The sequence below is a fragment of the Bufo gargarizans genome, chromosome 11 (assembly GCF_014858855.1).
Source record: "Bufo gargarizans isolate SCDJY-AF-19 chromosome 11, ASM1485885v1, whole genome shotgun sequence".
Lineage (NCBI taxonomy): Eukaryota > Metazoa > Chordata > Amphibia > Anura > Bufonidae > Bufo > Bufo gargarizans.
In genome coordinates, this window is record NC_058090.1 from 32220710 (window position 1) to 32241832 (window position 21123).

Consider the following 21123-nt stretch of genomic DNA (forward strand, 5'->3'; position numbering starts at 1 on the left):
ATTTGCGGCCCCCTAGAAATGAATGGGTCCGCATCCCAAACAAAGGTGGATCAGGCACAGACCATAAATTTGGTGGTGTGCATGCGGCCTTACCTTGTGGTAGACGTCTAGCTTTGTTCCTGTGACTATATATTAACTCTATACAGTCCATGATTCCTAATAGGGGCTAGGAATATTGTAGCCTATTTGTTTTCACTAAATGTCCACAGGTCTAATAACCGTGGCAGAGATGTGCCGCTTCTGTACGTTCATCCCGAAAGACAATGGCAGACAGTATGAGCTTGTAGAGGACATGGGTGCCTGGTATGTGGGACAGCTGGCCTGGCCTGAATGGAAAGGTTTGTTCTTGCTGTTGGCGCGCTAATGATTTAAATAGTCTTCGACTGCCAGGCTGCAGCTAACTACTAGACCCAAACCAGTCACACCCAAAATAATAAAAAATACACAACATGAAAGTAATTCCCCCAGGAGAAATAAGATATGAAAGCTACAAAGAGAGACGCAGAATAAGTACATAATAAACCAGATGCTCCTCATCAGCTATTGCATGTGTCTTTAATTGTATGTACAGTATGGGTATATGAATCTTCCAAGCCTCGAAATGTATATTGTGATGTATGTTGCACTACGTGCATTTTTAGGCCGGCCTATGATAATGCAAGATTTCTTAATCACAGTACCACTTGCAGGTTTGCCCTGCAATCTTATATAAGATCACATTGCTAACACCATGTAGCCCTGGCCTATATAGAGACTACTGCACAGAAACCAAACAGCCATAACATTAAATCCTAGCATTGTGCCAAAACTGCTCTGATCCATGGAAGTTTGCTTTCTACAAGAACTCTGAAGGTGTCCTATGTAGGGATGAGCGAACTTGTGTTTCAAGTTCGGCGTGCAAGGTTCGGGTTTGGTCTATCTAAGAATTCCGTGGTAGCGGAAACTCTTAGATAAGCCGAACCTTGCATGCCGAACTTGAAACACAAGTTCGCTCATCCCTAGTCTTATGGTATATGGCAGATCCTTTAGGTCACATGCACACGGTGCGTATTTCGTGTGGATTTGTGTAATACAGTGACAGGTCAGTAGATGTGATTTTTTTGCGCATAAATTGACCTAAAATCTGGGGCAATCCACAAATAAATCTGCATGTGTTTTTTTTCCCCGCATGATTCTGTACTGACAGACTGATGCTGAGGAGTGGTTGATTCACCCTTCCTCCTCCTGCAGAGTACGCTGTGGGTGCTGAAACAGAGCAAATCCGCGTGAAAAATCCACATCAAATACATAAGGAATGTTCACACGGTGGAAATACACACGGGAAAAGTCAAACATGTATTTGCCATGGAATCCGCAGCAGAAATCCAAGACTGACCCTTTCGGATTTCTTCCACGGATTTGTAGTTTGAACGTCAGTGATCTGACCGCAGATTAGCTCCAGGTTTTTCAGTTTTGCACCCTGCCCGGCCATATAAACAGGAGATCCCTGCCTTAGGGAACATCTTAAAGGTTCACGGTGCTTTTAGAAAACTTTTGATATGTTTTAGAGACACATCAAAAGTTTTGATCGTTGGGGGTTCTGAGCGCTGAGATCTTCACCGATCTCTAGAACGAGGAGAGAGAAGCGCAGGAAAGGAAGATAGACGAACTCAACATAAAATCTATGGGCCCGTCTTGCTCCACTCTCATGCAGCAAGGAAAGACACAGCGCCAAGCGGGAGCTTCTCTCCCCTCGTTCTAGAGATCGTGGAGGTCTTAGCGCTCAGACCTCCACCGATCAAAACTTTTGATCCCTGTAACAACATATCAAAAGTTTTCTGAAATCCCAGTGACCCTATAAATTCATTCCGCAATCTCTGGGATCAGAGCAGAGTGCTAACCTTTGCTCTAAATGTGCATTTAATGAGATCTAGACCCCCATGACCAAGTTGTCAGTTCACCAGTTGTCCTTCCTTGGACCATTTTTGGTACACGGCCATAATGGAGATGCAATGACCCAGTCATCTAGCGATTACTATCTGGTTCTTGTCCAGCGATTACTATCTGGTTCTTGTCCAGCGATTACTATCTGGTTCTTGTCCAGCGATTACTCTCTGGTTCTTGTCCAGCGATTACTCTCTGGCTCTTGTCCAGCGATTACTCTCTGGCTCTTGTCCAGCGATTACTCTCTGGCTCTTGTCCAGCGATTACTCTCTGGCTCTTGTCCAGCGATTACTCTCTGGCTCTTGTCCAGCGATTACTCTCTGGTTCTTGTCCAGCGATTACTCTCTGGTTCTTGTCCAGCGATTACTCTCTGGCTCTTGTCCAGCGATTACTCTCTGGCTCTTGTCCAGCGATTACTCTCTGGCTCTTGTCCAGCGATTACTCTCTGGTTCTTGTCCAGCGATTACTCTCTGGTTCTTGTCCAGCGATTACTCTCTGGTTCTTGTCCAGCGATTACTCTCTGGTTCTTGTCCAGCGATTACTCTCTGGTTCTTGTCCAGCGATTACTCTCTGGTTCTTGTCCAGCGATTACTCTCTGGTTCTTGTCCAGCGATTACTCTCTGGTTCTTGTCCAGCGATTACTCTCTGGTTCTTGTCCAGCGATTACTCTCTGGTTCTTGTCCGCAGAAAAGAAAGATAGACAAACTCAACATAAAATCTATGGGCCAGTCTTGCTCTAGTCTCATGCAGCAAGGAAAGACACAGCGCCAAGCGGGCGCTTCTCTCCCCTCGTTCTAGAGATCGTGGATGTCTTAGTGCTCAGACCTCCACCGATCAAAACTTTTGATATGTCCCTGTAACAACATATCAATACATTTCTGAAATCCCAGTGACCCTATAAATTCTTTCAGCAATTTGTGGGATCAGAGCCGAGTGCTAACCTTTGGTCTCAATGTGCATTTAATGAGATCTAGACCCCCATGACCAGGTTGTCGGTTCACCAGTTGTCCTTACTTGGACCATTTTTGGTACACAGCCATAATGGAGATGCAATGACCCAGTCATCTAGCGATTACTATCTGGTTCTTGTCCAGCTCGTGCAGATCCTTCTGTTTATTTCTACTGCTTCCAACACGTCACCTTCCAGAACTGACTGTTGCTTATAACGCTCCATACTGCTGTGAGGCTCCATCCCATATCCACTGCCACACACATTATTCTGCCTGCAATGGACTTGGCACACAAACAGGAACGTATGCCAAAGCACATAACTTAAGCTATATCGTTTAGCTCTATTTCACATTGTGTGAGTGATTAATTACATTTTTATTCCCTTATTATTACAAATGTCACTGCACTGCCAAACGATTGGCTGGTCACCATATCTGTATGTACACCGTCTATACAATCCATCTTTATAAGCGGGAGTCTTTGCGTTTGGGAACTGGTTCTAGTGGAACACTGTGTTTTGTCATGTTTCAGTAGTACATTAGTACGAGCTTGTGCCAGGGGATCACTGGGCAGCTGCAACAGTTTTCGGATGCCAAGCTGACCCTATTAGTCAGAACTGGGCAGAAAAACACAGCACACACCATGCCATTTTCCTCCCTGGCACTGCAAGACGAGTTTTATACATGAATTTGGTATATAACGGCACAGTTGGTGACACATGTTCCTGCATAAATTCGGACAGAGCTTAGCTATCATCATATGTTAGCAACTAGCGATTACCTTGAGTTGCACTCATTTTTAGTCAGAAATATTCATTCCTTTATTCACTTTCAGACCCGCTCATATTTATTTTGCAACCTGCTCCTGGTTTCAGACTTTTCTCATGGGGACGTGTTCCTCACAGTATGTTGGATGTGAGGTCTGTGTGTCCAGGATGATGATGCCTTCACTAACTCTCATGTATCAGCTGAGCTTCATCCATGTACTGGCCTTTCCTTCTACAACTCATGAGGGAGCTCCTATCCTGAGGAGTGTGTAATCCCCCCTTCCTCCTCCAGCAGAGTTTGCTGTTGGTGCTCTGCTTTCTCTCTACACATCTTGTTCACAGGTTACTCGATTCCCTCTCCTTCTACTAACTGCCTTGTGTGCCGTTACAGTATCTACAGCCTTCTCAGGGGAAGCCATGGTTTAGTTTTGATACCTGTGCGGCTCATAGGATCCAATTCAGTTATAAATTCTAGTAGGAATAGTAAAGTAAGAATAAGAATAGATGCAGAATTGTTATTACATGGGGAATGCAAGTTCATCTTGGGTCAGCCTTTTAGAGTTGACCCACCTTGATTTTTTGAACATTTCTATTGTTAATATATTACTGTCTTCTACTTCTGCTTCACGTGATTGATCTTTTTTTTTTATATACTTTATGGGACACATTAACACTGAGCGGTGTGATTGTTTCCCCTTGAGCTGCCGGAGGATTCATCTAATTTATGACGAGGTGTGCGTCTCATCATACATTGGGATAATCCTTCAGCAGCCATGCACCTGGAAAAGGGCGTACATTACATGCCCCCCGCTCCGCAAACGAAACACTTTGACACCGGCCATGCGACTTAAAATAGGGACTTGCAAACTTTTTTTACATCTAAAATAACTGCAAGTCCCTTGATAAATAAGCCCCTATCTCTATTTGCACACCAAACAAGATGAGATTGCACCAAAATACCCATGCTATACATGAACTATGCTACCAATATACACTAAAATCTTGATTTAATCTTGGACTTTATGCATTTTCTGACGTATTGATTTCTACCAGCAGAATATAAATACTGCCCTCTGACATACAGGCTAGTTACTCAATCACACTAGGTTACAGTTCATTGCAGCAGACCGGGCCTCAGACATTTGTCTTGTGAAACATTCAGTTATTTCCTAGTGTTGCCAACGCCATCTCTAGATCAACGGCACAAAAGCTTCATATAATGGCATTCCCTCACACAACTGCTTCGCCAATAAAACGCCCCCCTTGGCATCATGTACTTGATACACAGTACTTCAATAGAGCTCTATGAAACGGATACTTCATGAGCCGCTGTATACAGTACTCTATCAGAGAGATTATGTCTCCTACAAGCAGCGCTACTAGGGCGGAATACGTATGTAACTCTGTATACCATGGATCAGGCCACAATGTTCTCTGTCAGGTTTGGTATGCCTCTGAATGAAATTGCATATGGAGGTACAGTATGATCCCATTCCCATAGACCTCAATGGTTGCCACATTATGGTTCTGTACAATTTGTACGGTACTGCTACATAGTCATGTGCAGGACGCCTAAATGGGGTTGTGTGGTCCAAAGATATTGATGACCTCAGGATAGGTCACTGTGTTGTAAGGGTATTTTACTTAATTAAGTACTGATTGGTTCAGTCCCTTTAATTATTATATCACCTTCTATATTCAGTGAAATTATATTTCTTGAAATTTAGCGAGCTAGGTATATTTACTTAACATATACAATCCCCTTCATTGTGCTGAGAAGGCTGCATTACTGAGTGACACTGGAAATCTTTAGGAAGGGGGGAGGAAAGGTATAAACTTTTCTACACAAAGCCAAATAATTGGAACTGCATTGAGAACATCATCCAGATAGGGATAGTGAGCTTACAGCATCCTATCTATTGCATCACCATGGGGTGTTGGCCATGTGCTACAATATGGAGTCCCCCCATATTGTATTGTGCAGACCATGTGATTATTATTTATTCTCTATGTGATTTGTTTGTTTTACCTTATATTTTTTTTGTAAATCTCTTTTTATTGTTTCAAGTATAACACATAGAAGTCCATAATACGACTCATGTCAAGAGACTTACAGTGAAAGTACAATATTGTAGAAGTTTTACCTTATATTTAACCACACTTAATAAATATTTTTATCACTTAGCCTGTTAAGCCTATTTATTCTCAAATCGTCTAATTCACGTTAAAACAGTCACCGGTATAAGATTGCAGGCAGTCTGACTCCCAGCACCCCTGCCAATCAGATATTGTAAGAGGTAGGTGCTTGTGCTGAGCACTGCTTCCGTCGTCAAATTACCTGTGCATCGTCCTATATGTAGAGGCGACTCAGTGTAATTACAACTGCTAGTCTCAGTCAAGCAAATGGAACACTGTGCCGCCGCCGCCGCAAATGAGATGGCACACGGGTAAGTCAGAAGTGGAAGCAGCAGTCGCAGAAAGGGCCATTACCCATTCGAACAGCTGATCCAGCCAGAAGTCGGTCCCTCTCCTATTTGATATTGGCCGATCCATCCCTTTAAAAGGGTTGTGCAGTGCAAATATATTGATCATCAGGATAGGTCATCAATATTTTTGCACTGCACGACCCCTTTAAAAGGATGGATAGAAAATAACTGTTCAGTAGGAGTAGGACTGCAAGGACCCCCAATCATCACGAAAATGAGAGTCCTGTCTTCCCCGTTTCAATTCAGTGGTGATTGAGCATGCGCCTTGCCTCTCCATTCATACTCTATGAGACTGCCAGAGATAGCCGAGTGCTGTAGCTTCCTCCACGAGTTGCATAAAATCAAAAGGTGGTAGTGTGCCTACTCAACCGCCTATCCATTCATTGGTAGGGGTGGAGGTCATAGTACCCCCATTCTCATGATTAAGGGGGTTCCAGTAGTCAGACCCCTACCAATCAAACAGCTATCCCTTATCTTGTGGATAGGGGAAAACATTTGTTACTGGAATAACCCCTGAAGGACAATAAATCCCACACTAGCTTATGTATGAATTACATACGAGCGCTTACAGTAGGTAAGTACCTAACACCCTACAGCTCTCAGCTGATCAAATAAACAAGTGTGCTACAGCTACTGGAGCGATGAAGGAGCAAGGACCTGCACAGCTCTGCGTAGGCACTGCCTTCTCTTCCTGCCAAGTGTTGCCCATACCATGTCAGTGATGGCACACCTGCTAAATATTACTCCCTGTGTAAAACAAGCTGCAGTCTAAAAGGAGACATGCCTTCTAGACAGCAACCAACCTACGCCACATGCTTGGTCTTCACAAAATTACAAATTATTGTCTTCTCCAAATGGGGTTCGTGGAGGTCCTTCCCTGGTGCTACTACTTTCATCTCAGTATAATACTGCCCCAAAGCAGGGTGCTGGTATCTGGGAAGGATGATAAAGTATTTTGGGTGTCCCAACTTTACCTTGATGATAGATGTCAGGAGAAATAAGGATCGGGCTATTCGATTTTAACATGGCAGTTCCCTTTTTTTTTTTCCTTAGGAGAGATGAGCTGCCATCAGCAGAACACATGCATGCCCAGCCAAACCCAAAAACCGAGAATGGAACATAAATGTGGTATGATGCCTCCTCCATATTTTGGATCTGCTCCTGGATTTGGCTTACAAACACTGATACAAAATACTCACCACAAACATTCAGAAATGTAGCCACAGCTGTCGATGCAAACTAACCTCAGCTCACTCATAATACTAGATTGTTATAGTCTGCAATCTTCTTATAGTGTGGCGACCATTTGTTTCTCTCCTAACCCCGGGGAACAGAGTTTATAGGGGGGGGTGCAGGGAACAACTCAACAAATAGGGATGAGCATCTGCAAAATAGCATGCAGCTTGATTTTACATGTGTGCACCCCTTTTGGAGGGACATTCCCTCATTTGGACCCAAGTCCCTCAAGTCCCTTTTGCTTCTTAAAGGGATTATCCCATGACTAATGTAAAACATGCAAATCAGACATCATATAGTGCATAGCAATCTATTTCTAACAAAGCTAGAACCAGCCCTGTACCTCACATGGATCCAGAGATCTCCCCATTCATTGCTCTGCTAGATTTATATCAAGCTGAAAGCTCAAGGGGAGTGTCTTTTCTGCTGCAGCTAAGGGGCGTGTCTCAGCTCTGCCTATCACAGCTCAGGGGGGTGTCTCAGCTCTCCCTATTACAGCTAAGGGGCGTGTCCATGCTCTTCCTATCACAGCTAAGAGGGCGTGTCTCAGCTCTGCCTATCACAGCTCAGGAAGCAGTTGAAGGATGAAACTGAGCATGTGCGGCCATCTCAGTGAGCAGGTCAAAGAAATAAGAAAAAAAACAAGCAGCACGTGGTGCTCTACAAATACATTTTATTGAATAACTCAGTGGCTATGCAAATTTTTTTATTCCATACAATTACAAGAGAATTCAGATCTAGGTGCTGGTTTAAAAACTGTAGAATATTTTTTGTGGGACAACCCCTTTAAATGTCCCTCTTTTTGACCTAGAAAATACATTTCCAATAATAAACCTATTAAACTGCTCCAGGAACTGTCTGGTTCGTAACTGTACATTGGACTTCTCCTTATATATATATATATATATATATATATATATATATATATATATATATATATTTTTTTTTTTTCATTATTTGGGGCAATTTTGACTTTAAAATGTCTATATTCAGATGATTTTTGCGCTAAGGTTTAAAGTGGTCTTTGAAGGCAAGAAAAAAAAAAAAAAGCTGTCTCAGGAGCTGTGCATGCAAAAAAAAAATAAAAATCTACCTTACAGATCTCCCACTTCTGCAGTTCTGATGTTGCGGGGTTCCCGCTGCACCCCACTTCCTGCAGCCATAACCCACCTCAGCCAGTGATTGGATCTTTCACATAATAAGTGTCCCTCTTTGACCAAAAAGTTGAGTGGTATGCATGCGTCTCTGCACTATGCCACTTTGAATGCCCATGATGATGCAGCTTCTGCTGTCCATAGGCATGATATAGCTGAAAGTTGCCATCAGTTCTCTCCACTTAAAGGGGTTTTATGGTCAAATACTCTACTAGGGAATACTATCTATAATCCAGAGCAAAGAGTAGCTATAAGGAGCATCTCTCATTTTGGAGGACCTGTGTGGACCATGCATTACGGGGACATGTAATACTTCATTTCTCCTGTTGTGGCACTGCTGAGGAATGAAATACTTGTTGCATACTTTCCCTGCAGTTTGCAGCTGTATGCTAGGCGTCCCAGCAGTGAGACAAGCATGTGTTTTCACGGAGTGGAGGGGAAGAAGCAGCTGCCAGAATCTTTTAGCAGCAGCTTCCAGGACAAAGGATGTTGAAAAACGGTTTTCTTTGCACCAACATCTGCCGATGGGGAGTTTAGGGCCACCCCCATACATATGACAATATTATCAGCTTTAGCTGACTTACATCTGATATAAAAGGGCCTCTTTAGAGAAAAGTCACGTGAAACTGCTCGCAGACCCCCAGACAAATGGCGTTAGAGGAAAGAAAGATCAGGCATGTTGAATTTCAACGTCTGATCCTTTTGTTCTCAAGTTGCGGCCAGAGGTGTTAGGCAGCAGTTTTTCTCTCATTTGCCGAGCATGCATGTGTATGGTGGAGATGGAAGGAACAGCTGTCGGCTGACAATGATTGAAGGACTAGGGCCTCCTTTAGATCCTTGGAGGTTCCTGCTGACGTTCCATTGAAAGGAATACGATAATAATGGGTGGATTTAATTTGCACGTAAAACAATTGCTTTGGTTCATGAAAGACTTGTCCAACACAATGCAGATGCTTAAAAGAACACAAAAAAGGTCTCTATAATTAGAGTATTTTCTAGTCACGGGCCTGTGGGTCTGGCGATTACAATTAGTAACCTTAGTAAAAACTCTGCACAATTTACAGGAAAGTTCTATTAAATCACTTCTTTAATGATATGTTTGAGGAGCACAAGCGTATCCCATAGAAAGAAACAACACTGCCGACGAACCCCCGCCACACAATACCAGGATCAAGGCTTCTCTTGTCAGAGGCCATCAATAAACCTTATGTTTTTTGATCATGGGTTCTCCTTGTTCCTTAGCTGGGAAAAAAAAAGGTTGTCAAACAGCTTTTCTGGCATCCAGGTGATAAAAATTGCCTTGCATCTGGAGGGATACTAAGGATAGACACCGGCGGTATACATTGGTGTGACTGAATGAAGTGGCAGCGACCAGGGGTGCACCACCAATGAGGCCAGGTCAGGCAGCACCAGGAAGGGGGCAGCAGAAGGCCCATGGGCAATGAGCGCTTTCATTGTGGCAAAGGGGTTAGGTTAATAAATTGGCATTGGGGGGAAGGGAAGACGCCGTTCCAGTTTTTGCCCCTGGCAGCGACACTACCAAATGTATACTCCACTTTGTCCTGTGGGATCTGCATGACTTTCTGTAGAGGTCAACCCTTTAAGGCCCCATTCACAGTTCTGTTTTAATTCCGTTAGCCTGATCCGGCTGACAATCGGGCTACCGGAGCTCACCGTATCTGGTGTTGTCAGATATGACCGTGTACCACCGGCTCCCTACTGACTATAATAGGATTCAGGCGGTGATCAGGATGCTTTTCTGGCATAAATGCCAGGTTTCGGCTGGACAAATACCGCTGCATGCAACAGTCTGTGTCCGTCTGACAGCCAGCATTTATGCCGAAACATCGCTATCAGACTACCGGATTCACAACACTACTGTGAGCATAGCCTAAATCAATGGCCGACCATGCATAGGACTGGAAAAAGCAGAGAGTGGACCTAGCGCCACTTCCTTCTAGTGATGTGTGGGTCGGACCCCTGCCAATTGGAGCTTGGTAGCATATCCTTCCAACAATATCTTTCTCAAGACAACCCCTTTAAATAGATTTTCAATCTAATATTAATGAATAGAGCAGTGCATCCATGTCCTAACGAGGGTTTATATAGTATCTGCTTCTGGGAAATCTGGATCACAGCCAATACAACTATTACAGCATCCAAAGGGGATAGCAGACAGCCTCCCCGGAGTCCAGTGCAGAAAATCTGCCTGGTTATGTGTGGATACTAGAGAAGGGGGATCGATCACGCCATAAATATGCAGACATGTAGAAATCTGCATTACTAGCTTCAGTACCCAGCTTTCCTGAAGGCAGAGCAGCAAATATGCATTATTACAAAGTGAAATAAACGCAAGGGGAGTATCGTTTTATAACGAGGTTGCCATATAAACCAGGAATCTAGAAAAGATGTGTGACAGCTAGTGCTGAGCGAAAAATTACATTCGTCTCAAAGCCGAATTTCCTCGTGCTTCGTGGTAATGAATCGATTTTTTCTGAATGGCAGTAAAAAAAGGTAAAAAAAAAAAAAATCTTATCTCATCCATTTGAGTGCAAAGAGCCAGCTGACGCCATCTTGATTGAAGATCCCACGCAAAAGCCAACGTGATGACGTCATCACGGACAGCGCGAGATTTTGTGATGGATCTACAATCAAGATGTCAGCGGCTCTTTGCAATCAAATGGATGAGTGTGTGTATAATTTTTAAAAAAATAAATAAATAATTGACACTATAATATTGATGTCAGATGCCGCAATCAGCTACGAATGATGCGGCATCTGAGGGGCACTAGGATGGGGAGTGGCGCAATCGCTGCTCCCTGTCATTGTACCCGCTACTTACAAAGAAATGCGCTTCGTGATAAAGTAATTTGTACGAAGCGAAATATGTATGTCAAATTTGGCGAAGCAGCCGAATCAAATTTTTCGATACTTCGCTCATCACTAGTGACAACCTTTCCAAGACACTGAAGGGCAGAGGAGAACAATCCACAGCGTGTATAAACCCCTATTAGCTGCTGTGAACCCCAAAATGCGAGGAAGGGGTGCTCATAAAAGGAGACGCACCCCATTAAACACATGTGGCCCTCCACTGATGGCCGTGACTAAAACTGGCCGGTTCTTGTGATTACTAGTTGTCAGAGCTTTGACCCCACAAAGTACACTACGAGATAAAACTGGAAACCCTGTTTAAAGGGACACTACACTTAAGAGGACCTGTTGTAGCCGTCCCCATAGCTTGAAGTGGCTGATAAGGGTCCATCCGCAAAACACGGACACCGGCAATGTGCGTTCCACATTTTGCGGACCGCACATCGCCGACACTCTCATAGAAAATGCCTTTTCTTGTCTGCAATTGCGGACAAGAATAAGACATGTTCTATTTTTTTGCGGACGTGTGAATGGACCCTAAAAGGGAACAATAGACTGCATTCAGTACATAGTATAGAGATAAGGGACTGTATGTTGTAAAGGGGACCCATCGCCTCTCCTGACATGTCTGGTTTAGTAACTACTTGCATCCCCTCTGTAGTCACAATTCTGGAGCTTCTATTCTTTTGACTCTATGTTCTGCCATTCCTCTATTATTCCCGCTAGAAGGTATGAATGACTGGGCAGCACGGTGGCTCAGTGGTTAGCACTAGTGCCTTGGGGCCCATCTGCATATAGTCTGTAGGTTCTCCCCGTATTTGAGTGGGTTTCCTCTGAATACTCCGGTTTCCTCCAACAATCCAAAGACATACTGATCGGGACCTTAGATTGTGGGCCTCATAGAGGACAGGTTGATGCTAATGTCTGTAAAGCGTTGCAGAATATAGTAGCGCTATATAAGTGCGTAAAATAAATAAATAAACTACAAGAAGTTTGCAATGAAAGTCCAGATGGGTGTTACCAGTTTGGGGTGTGTACCTGCACAGTCTAAATGTGGAAGTAATGATTTGAAAGTGTCAGATTGTGCAGGGTACACAGCCCCAACTGGTGACACCCGGCTGGACCTTCATTGCAAACTGCTAGTACTATATTCATAACTTCTAGAAGGAATAATAGAGGAATGGAACAACATAGAATCCTAAAAATAGATGCTCCAGAATTATTACATGGGGAATACAAGTAGTTACTAAAACAGACATGTCTGGGGAGGAGACAGCTGTGTTGCTGGATGCAGCCATTTCAGGGCAGGGAGGTGCAGTTTCCATGTTTGATTGAATTGTTGACAAGAAGACCAGACCCCAGCCGCCATGATGACTACTGCAACTGAAATGTTTTGCTGTACAAATCCCGACTGGCACACAGTATATGATTGCAAATCTGTAAACAGATTAATAAGAGACCCGTCCTCGGGCACCACGACCGGAGAAGAACAAATATCGTAAGCGGTAATACAAAGACGTGCACACTAATAACATCTGGCCACAAGCCCTGCCAAGATGTACGTGACATAGGGGCCCCGAAATACTTTCTGGTAAGCAAGGCAAAGCAGGAGACTCCTTCACTGCTGAGGAATCTGCTGCTGTTTAGACTAGAAATATGGGAGGGCCGAGCCGCGTCTCCATTATATGATATCATTCAGGAGTATGTCAATATTGGCAACGTAATAGAGCACCACAGTGGCCACAGGAGACCACAGGGGCAGGGAGGCACTGCTCATTTATTTACGCACTTATATAGCGCTACTATACTTCCGCGGCACTTTACAGACATTAGCAATCCAACTGTCCCCAATGGGGCTCACAATCTAAGGTCCCTATCAGTATGTCTTTGGAGTGTGGGAGGAAGTCGGAGAATCCGGAGGAAACCAACGCATACAAACTCCATGCAGATGTTGTCCTTGGTCGGATTCGAACCTACGATCCCAGCGCTAACCACTAAGCCACCGTGCTTGTTCATATAGCATGCGGGGCTGTCCCTGCAGGGGGGCTCCCTGTGATCAGCATCCACCCGTCACGGACGTTCCAGCGACAGGTGGCAGGAGATCAGTGAGACTGGCAACACGTGGTTTGACCTGACATGTTTTCTGTTTGGATCAAATGACGTCTGCGTTGTTTCTGGTGCTCGCCGCACCTTCTTTCCCCAGGTGTGGCTATTAGGGTCATTTAACCTTCTCTAATTGTTGTTTCTCCCACTATGCTGAGTGGTTTATGGCTTCAGTTTCTGTTGTGGATAGCTGGTGTGTGGATCTCGGCTGAGGTCCTGGTGCTGCCATAGCCACTTGAAGTTAAGTGTTTTCTTTCCCTTTTGTATTTTGTGTGTTGCATTTCCCTGTCATTTGTATTAAGGCCTGAGGGAGACTCCTGTTCGTCCTTCCTTTTGGAGGAACAGGTTGTCTCAGTCCTGACATTAGTACCAGGGTCCTATCGGGTGAGTTAGGACATTAGGTATTTCTGTGTATGAACTCACCTACCTCTGGGGTCTGTTCATACTGATAGTTAGTCAGGACTTTGATTAGGGTTTTACTAGGAGGTGTCCATCTCCTTTCCCTAGTTTCCAGACCTTATTCCCTCACCCCTTTCCCCCTATGTTCAGTGTGGTGTTTCCCTCCCACACCCTAACGTGACACCACCAGTAGTAGATCAATCAGAAGAAAAGGATTCACACCCATATTGCCAGGGGTGCACCTAGTGTCTTTCAGCTGCCTGAGGTGAAAACTGAACCTAACCCCTTCCCTCCAGCCCTACTGTTAAAGACATACTTGGAATACATTACATACAGAGCTACAAAACATACAGGGTAATACAGCGCCAAATACTGTGGCCACTTGTGCTTCCCAGTACTATACTGGAGAAACAGATAATCCCCCCTCCGCTGCCCCCTCTTGCCCCTACCTGGTGCTGCCTGAGGCAATCGCCTCACCTGGCCTCATTGGTGGTGCACCCCTGCATATTGATATGGGCCTTCCATGTCCAGTTGCTTTTGGCGTCTACCTTGATGCCATTTAAACATGATGATCATCTGCACGCTATAAAATCTGCCATTTTGAGACTGAATACTCAAATACTGGTGAAGCCCTGCATACATTGTATGCCCTTTAAAGGGCATCTGTCAACAGTTCTGTACCTATGACACCGGCTGACCTGTTACATGTGTACTTGGCAGCTGAAGGCATCTGTGTTGGTCCCATGTTCATATGTGTCCGCATTGCTGAGAAAAATGATGTGTTACTATATGCAAATGAGCCTCTAGGAGCAACGGGGGTATTGTCATTACACCTAGAGGCTCTGCTCTCTCTGCAACTGCTGTGCTCTCTACGCTTTGATTGACAGGACCGGGCAGTAAAAAAGTGTTAATCAAAGTGCAGGGGGTGCAGCAGTTGCAGAGAGAGCAGAGCCTCTAGGTGTAATGACAACGCCCCCGTTGCTCCTAGAGGCTCATTTGCATATAGTAAAGCATCATGTTTCTCAGCTATGCGGGCACATATGTACATGGGACCAACACAGATGTCTTCAGCTGCCAAGCGAACATGCAACAGGTCAGCCAGGTCGGCGCTCTGGGGTACACTGCGGCCTCTTCCTAGGCCATTTTAAGCATGTTGATCGGTCACGTGGCCTATGTGCATTTCCATTCAAGTGACTGGGCCTGGGCTCCAATACCAAGCACAGCTGCTATACCAAAAAGGTCCCCTGACAACAAGCTGATTATATGTTGTCCCACTGCTGGAATCCCTGGCGATCAAGGCTCTGGAGAACTCGATAGCAGGTGTTCAATAAATAGCGCTGGGTTCCCTTGTGTTCTGGGCCTGTGATGGATCCGATGCAGGACCGCTGCCCGACCCTGGGTAATTCCCACTTGCTGGGCAGTTATGAGAGATGGTAGAATGGTGGCCAAACGATCTGCCATGATCTTGGACAGAAGCTTTGCGTCTACATTTATCAAAGAAATGGGTCTATAGGAGCTCGGCTGTGCGGGATCTTTGCCTGGTTTTAATAACAATTTAATATAGGACATAGCTGCCGATGCTGGCTTTTGAAAATGTAAGATGGGCCTGGATGGATTTGGTCTTGGACAGGATGGGATTTACGGGCCCATTTAGGACATTACTCAAACATATGTATCATCAACCACAAACTAGGATTTATACCACCGGTTTTCTATCATCCTCTTTCCGGTTATTCAAAGGGACAAGACAGGGGTGTCCATTATCCCCCCTTTTATTTAACGTCATGATGGAATCTTTATCGCGTTATATATCAGCAGGTGTTCAATATTTCTACAGCACCTCCGCAGGAGAAATGAGGTATTACACAGTCTCAATTGAAGCTGATCACAGGTTTTCCCACTGCTGGAACCTCTAGCGATCAATGCTCTGGAGGAACTCAATAGCAGGTCTTCAATATTTCTACAGCACCTCCGCAGGAGAAATGAGGTATTACACAGTCTCAATTGAAGCTGATCACAGGATTTCCCACTGCTAGAACCTCTAGTGATCAATGCTCTGGAGGAACTTGATAGCAGGTCTTCAATATTTCTACAGCACCACCGCAGGAGAAATGAGGTATTACACAGTCCTAATTGAAGCTGATCACAGGTTTTCCCACTGCTGGAACCTCTAGTGATCAATGCTCTGGAGGAACTTGATAGCAGGTCTCCAATATTTCTACAGCACCACCGCAGGAGAAATGAGGTATTACACTGTTCCAATTGAAATCAAAGGGCTGTCCGTGTAATAGACACAAGAGCCAAGTCTTCTAGTTTGAGAGATACTCTTTGCAAATGCTCTTCTCCACGGCTAATAGATGTGGATCCTGATTGGAATCACACAGAATGTCCTAATACGGCATTTAAAAATGGGTTTCTGAACCAGGCAACCCCCTTTGAGTTCACATTTTGCAGGAATACCATCTGCTGTGCTATCCAGTTCAAAGGACGATAGACTGGTGAAGTTACCTTTACCAGTCTTATCTTCCTAGTGGCCTATTTTGTTCTTTAGCAAGTAAACTAAAAGTGAACACCACAAATACACGCTAAATTCTCCCCGGTCAGAGCCTCATTGTCAGACAATAGCCGCCGCTGCCGCCATACACAAGCTCTGCAGCATGTCACTGACACTAGTAGTCACTCACCTCTCTTATCAGTCACCGCTCTTTATTTTTAAGCCACAGTATTTATTTAACTAAGTAAATATACCTTATCACCATGTGAAGAAGGAAAGAGGAACTCCATGGAGAGCGTTTCACTGCTACATGTTCTATATCAACTCAATATCACAAAAAACAGGAATTCAATATTAGCCAAGGGAAATAGGACAAACAAGAACCATTCAGTACGAGATACCAGGTTCACCGAAACGGTCCCTACAAATTAAAGGCGTTGCCCGAGCTTTTATTATTGATGACGTATCCTCAGGATAGGTCATCAATATCAGATCGGCGGGGGTCCGACACACAGCACCCCTCCGATCTGCTGTATGCAGTGCGCAAGTGCCGTCTCCCTTCTCTCTTCCCGTTCAGAGCTGCGGTCTATGGCACAGACCAGAGACAGCAGCAGAGAGCAGGAAGAGAGACAACACGTGCACACTGCGTGCGCCGTCCCCTCATACAGCTGATCGACGGGGGTGTCGGGGGTCAGACCCCCACCGATCTGATATTGATGACCAATCCTGAGGATATGTCATCAATAGTAAAAGCCCAGACAACCCCTTTAAATTCTACTACAAATAGCCAAGACTTATCTGCATGGAAGAACTAATGTCGCCCAAACAGCAATCTCTCCCAATTTCTTCTTAGGGTACTTTCACACTAGCGTTTTTGTTTTCCGCCAATAAGTTCCATCACAGGAGCTCAATACCAGAAAAAAACTGAGCAGTTTTATCCTAATGCATTCTGAATGGAGAGCAATCCGTTCAGGATGCATCAGTTCAGTCCCTCTTACGTTTTTTGGACGGAGAAAATACCGCAGCATGCCGCAGTTTCCTCTCCGGCCAAAAATCCTGAACACTTGCCGGCATTAATTTACATTGAAGTGTATTAGTGCCGGATCCAGCATTTAGTGTTCCGGCAAAACAGGCTTTCCGGTCTGCGCATGCAAAAAAATAATAATACCGGATCCGTTTTTCTGGCATGACACCGGAGAGACTGATCCGGTATTTCAATGCAATTTGTCAGACGGATCCGCATCCTGATCAATGCTTTGACAAATGCCATCAGTTTGCGTCCGGATTGCCGGATCCGGCAGGCAGGCAGTAACGTCCGCAATACGGACAAGGATAGGACTGTTGTATCAGGGGCCAGCTGGTCCGTTCCGCAAAATACGGAATGCACACGGACCTCATCCGTATTTTTTGCAAACCGCAAAATACATACTGTCGTGTGCATGAGCCTTTAGTCCTATAAATTTTGATTCACCTATACAGGTGTCAATGTGTGCATCAAAAACGGGGAGGGCGAAGCATGACGCGGGAATTCTCTGTTTGGTGTTTAGCGCCACCCCCTCGGGCCCTGCACCGGGCATGACACAGTATGTGAGCTAAGCTGGGAGCGTACCATCAGGGTACCTCTCAATATCAGTGCTAAAACTGCAAGTCATGATTACAAGAAGCCTATCTGAGTTTGAATACATTTCGGAGAATGGCATCGGTGGAGTAGATGCCATCCATTTTAAGTCTGGGCATCACTGGTCCCACCCAATAAAACATACCTACAGCCACCTCTATGAACCAACCTTTGGGCACAGTTGAATACAGATGTAGCAGAGTTGAATTTGTCACTGTCACTTTTTTTCAATACACCTGTAATGATTCTCTAAATCAAGGTAGCAAAGCCCTATAGCAAATAGATAAAGTGCAATACTACGTGGTTTGCTCTCTATTTATTGACAAACTCAGCTCTGCTAAATCTTGACATCCACGCTGACAAACCACGTGTCACTTTGTCCCGGCTAGGGAGAACAGATCCATTAGCGCCGTCTATGCACATGAGGAGAATAGGAAGCATGTCTGGCACATGTCTGAAGGGCTGCACCTTTATATAGACTCCGATAAGAGCTCTGTAATAAGTCTCTTATTCCCCTCCATAAAACCCCCTTCACCGGCGAAAACTGAGCTTCATAAAAGTTTATGCAAAGCTTGTATGGCTGCACCCTGTGTCATAGCTACAGACAGGAGCAGCCTGACAGCTTCAACCCTTCTGCTAGAATTACCAGTGACCATTCCAGTCCCCGTCGCCCAGTCCGGCAGGCAAGAAATGATCTATCGCCCACAGCCTGCTCCAAAGGCAAAAGAGGTTCTGCAGCAGCGATGAAATATTCGGACTCAGTTTTACAAAACCGGCCCTGGAAGTAACAATGTTTCCTAATAAAGATAAAACAATATATTTGGACCCCCCCCAATAATAGTAATATGGAGCTCTACATTTGCGTCACTTTTCCGCTTCACGCATATTAGGGTTTTTTAAGTTAATAATAGAAGGGGGTCCCATAAACAGAATCTGAGGATTTGGGTCATTTGCCGTGCAAGAGACCCATAAACTGCTCCTATATTGGGGTCTCTCCTTAAAGTGGCCCCATAGGTGTCGCTTTGCTTTGAGCTATTTGCGTGCCCTATAGACTAAATGACTATATAGCTTATATACTTTATTGTCCACATGCTCGGCGTGCCACATGATAGCATGCAATCGATCGCAATCGTGCGCCAAATCTGATCAATCCGGTAGCACAGAGTCATTACGATCACGGTGGCCATTTCACCGTTCACATTACTCCTCTGCTGGTGCATCCTCCTAGACATGTCCCAAGTTTCCACAACGTCCCCTTAGCAATATAACAAGGAGTACTTACATGCTGTGTGCCCAATCCAAACCCTGTGGGGGGCGTCACTCCCAGGACTCTCCGAGTTACACTCTCTTTATCGGTTTTCGCAATGTTCTCTGCTGATTTTTTTTTACAGTTCCCTCCCAAATGTGTCTTGTTCCTTGCTGCTCCTGTCCAGTTCCTCTGCTCCCTCCCTTCCTTTGAAAGGTCCCCTCCCTCTTGTTTCTCTCTTCCTAATATTTCTCCTCCCTGACAATGTTCTCTGCTTCTATCCTCCTCACCACCCTTCCTAATATTTCCACTCCCTGTTTATTTGCAGCCCTCCCCTTGGTGTATTCATTCCCAAGCCCATCCACTACATTCCCTCCCATCCATGGGAGCCCTTCCTGAATTCCCACCCACACTGCTAGATCTGCGGTGCTACAGGTCCCCCTGGGGACAGGGCTTGGAGTCTGCAGTTAACTATTGTGTGCCTCGCTGCTCTGAGTTAAACCCGTCACCATGAAATGCAATGTAATCTGCAGGCGGCATGCTATAGAGCAGGAGGAGCTGAGCAGACTGATGTATACTGTCGGTTTGTAGAAAGAGATTCTGTTTATTCATCCAAATCTCCGCTCTTTCTGAGCTTCGTAGTCATGTAGGAGGTCTTATCAGTGACTGACAGCCGTCCTTGTGAATATGTGTGTGCATCGATAGCTGTCAGTCACGGATAAGGCCTCCCACATGGCTACTGAGCTCAGAAAGAGCTGAGATTTCAATGAATAAATTAAAAGTTTTGCAAAATCTGTTTCCATAAAACAACAGTATATAGCAGGGATGGCCAACCTGCGGCTCTCCAGCTGTTGTAAAACTACAACTCCCACCATGCCCTGCTGTAGACTGATAGCTGTAGGCAGTCTTTGCATGCTGGGAGTTGTAGTTTTGCAATAGCTGGAGAGCCATAGGTTGGCCACCCCTGGTATATATCAATCTGCTCCGCTCCTCCTGCTCTATAACAAGCTGCACTGGTTTTCTTTAACACTGGAATTCATGTAAAGAAACATGTGTCATAAATCAGTGGCAGGACACACGTCTGTAACAAGATGGTCAGCGGTTCATCCATGAAGGATCCGTGTTTGGTCTGCGCCCTCCATGTGTCATCCGTACTCCACTTGTACTGCTAGGCGGAAAAATTATTTTCAGAGCACCTGCTAGCAATGGTCCATGAAAACCATGGATGGCACCCGTGTCGTGTACGTGGTTTTCACTGAACCATAGACTATAATGCGTGTGAGGGAAAATAGGACATGCTTCTATGGTCCATGGAAAACCGCTAACGTGTGAGCACACACATTAAAGTCAAAGGGTACGTGTGCTGTGGTTTACTGACATGTGAAAAAGGACTTAGGCCCCCTGCACACGAACGTGCCGTACGTGCCGTATTGCGGGCCGCATTTGCGGATCCGCAATACACGGGTGCCGTTCCATGGGCATTCCGCATCACGGATGCGGACCCATTCACTTGAATGGGTCCGCAAATCCGGAGATGCAGAATGGTGCGGAACGGAAGCACGGAACGGAACCCTACGGAAGCACTACGGAGTGCTTCCGTGGGGTTTCGTCCCGTACTTCCGTTCCGCAAAAAGATAGAACATGTCCTATCTTTTTGCGGAACGGCCGGATCGTGGACCCATTCAAGTGAATGGGTCCGCGATCCGCTGTGGCTGCCCCACGGACTGTGTTCGTGCATTGCGGCCCGCAGCACGACCACGGGGTGCACACGTTCATGTGCAGGGGGCCTTAGGCTAGGGCTCCGTGGGGATGTTTTGTGCGACTTCTTGTTGCTGAAAAGTCGCACAACATTTTTTGCAGTGATAGTCAATGGTAT

General features: G+C 45.2%; 1 protein-coding gene across 1 annotated transcript in view; it reads right to left on the reverse strand.

Moving 5' to 3' along the window:
• Nucleotides 1-19486, reverse strand: part of SYNE2 (spectrin repeat containing nuclear envelope protein 2) — a 279407-nt gene extending 259921 nt beyond the window's left edge. The window contains 1 exon segment of the mRNA XM_044271524.1: nucleotides 19284-19486. The gene's annotated coding sequence lies outside the window, so the exon portion shown is untranslated.
• Nucleotides 19487-21123: the final 1637 nt, after the last annotated feature.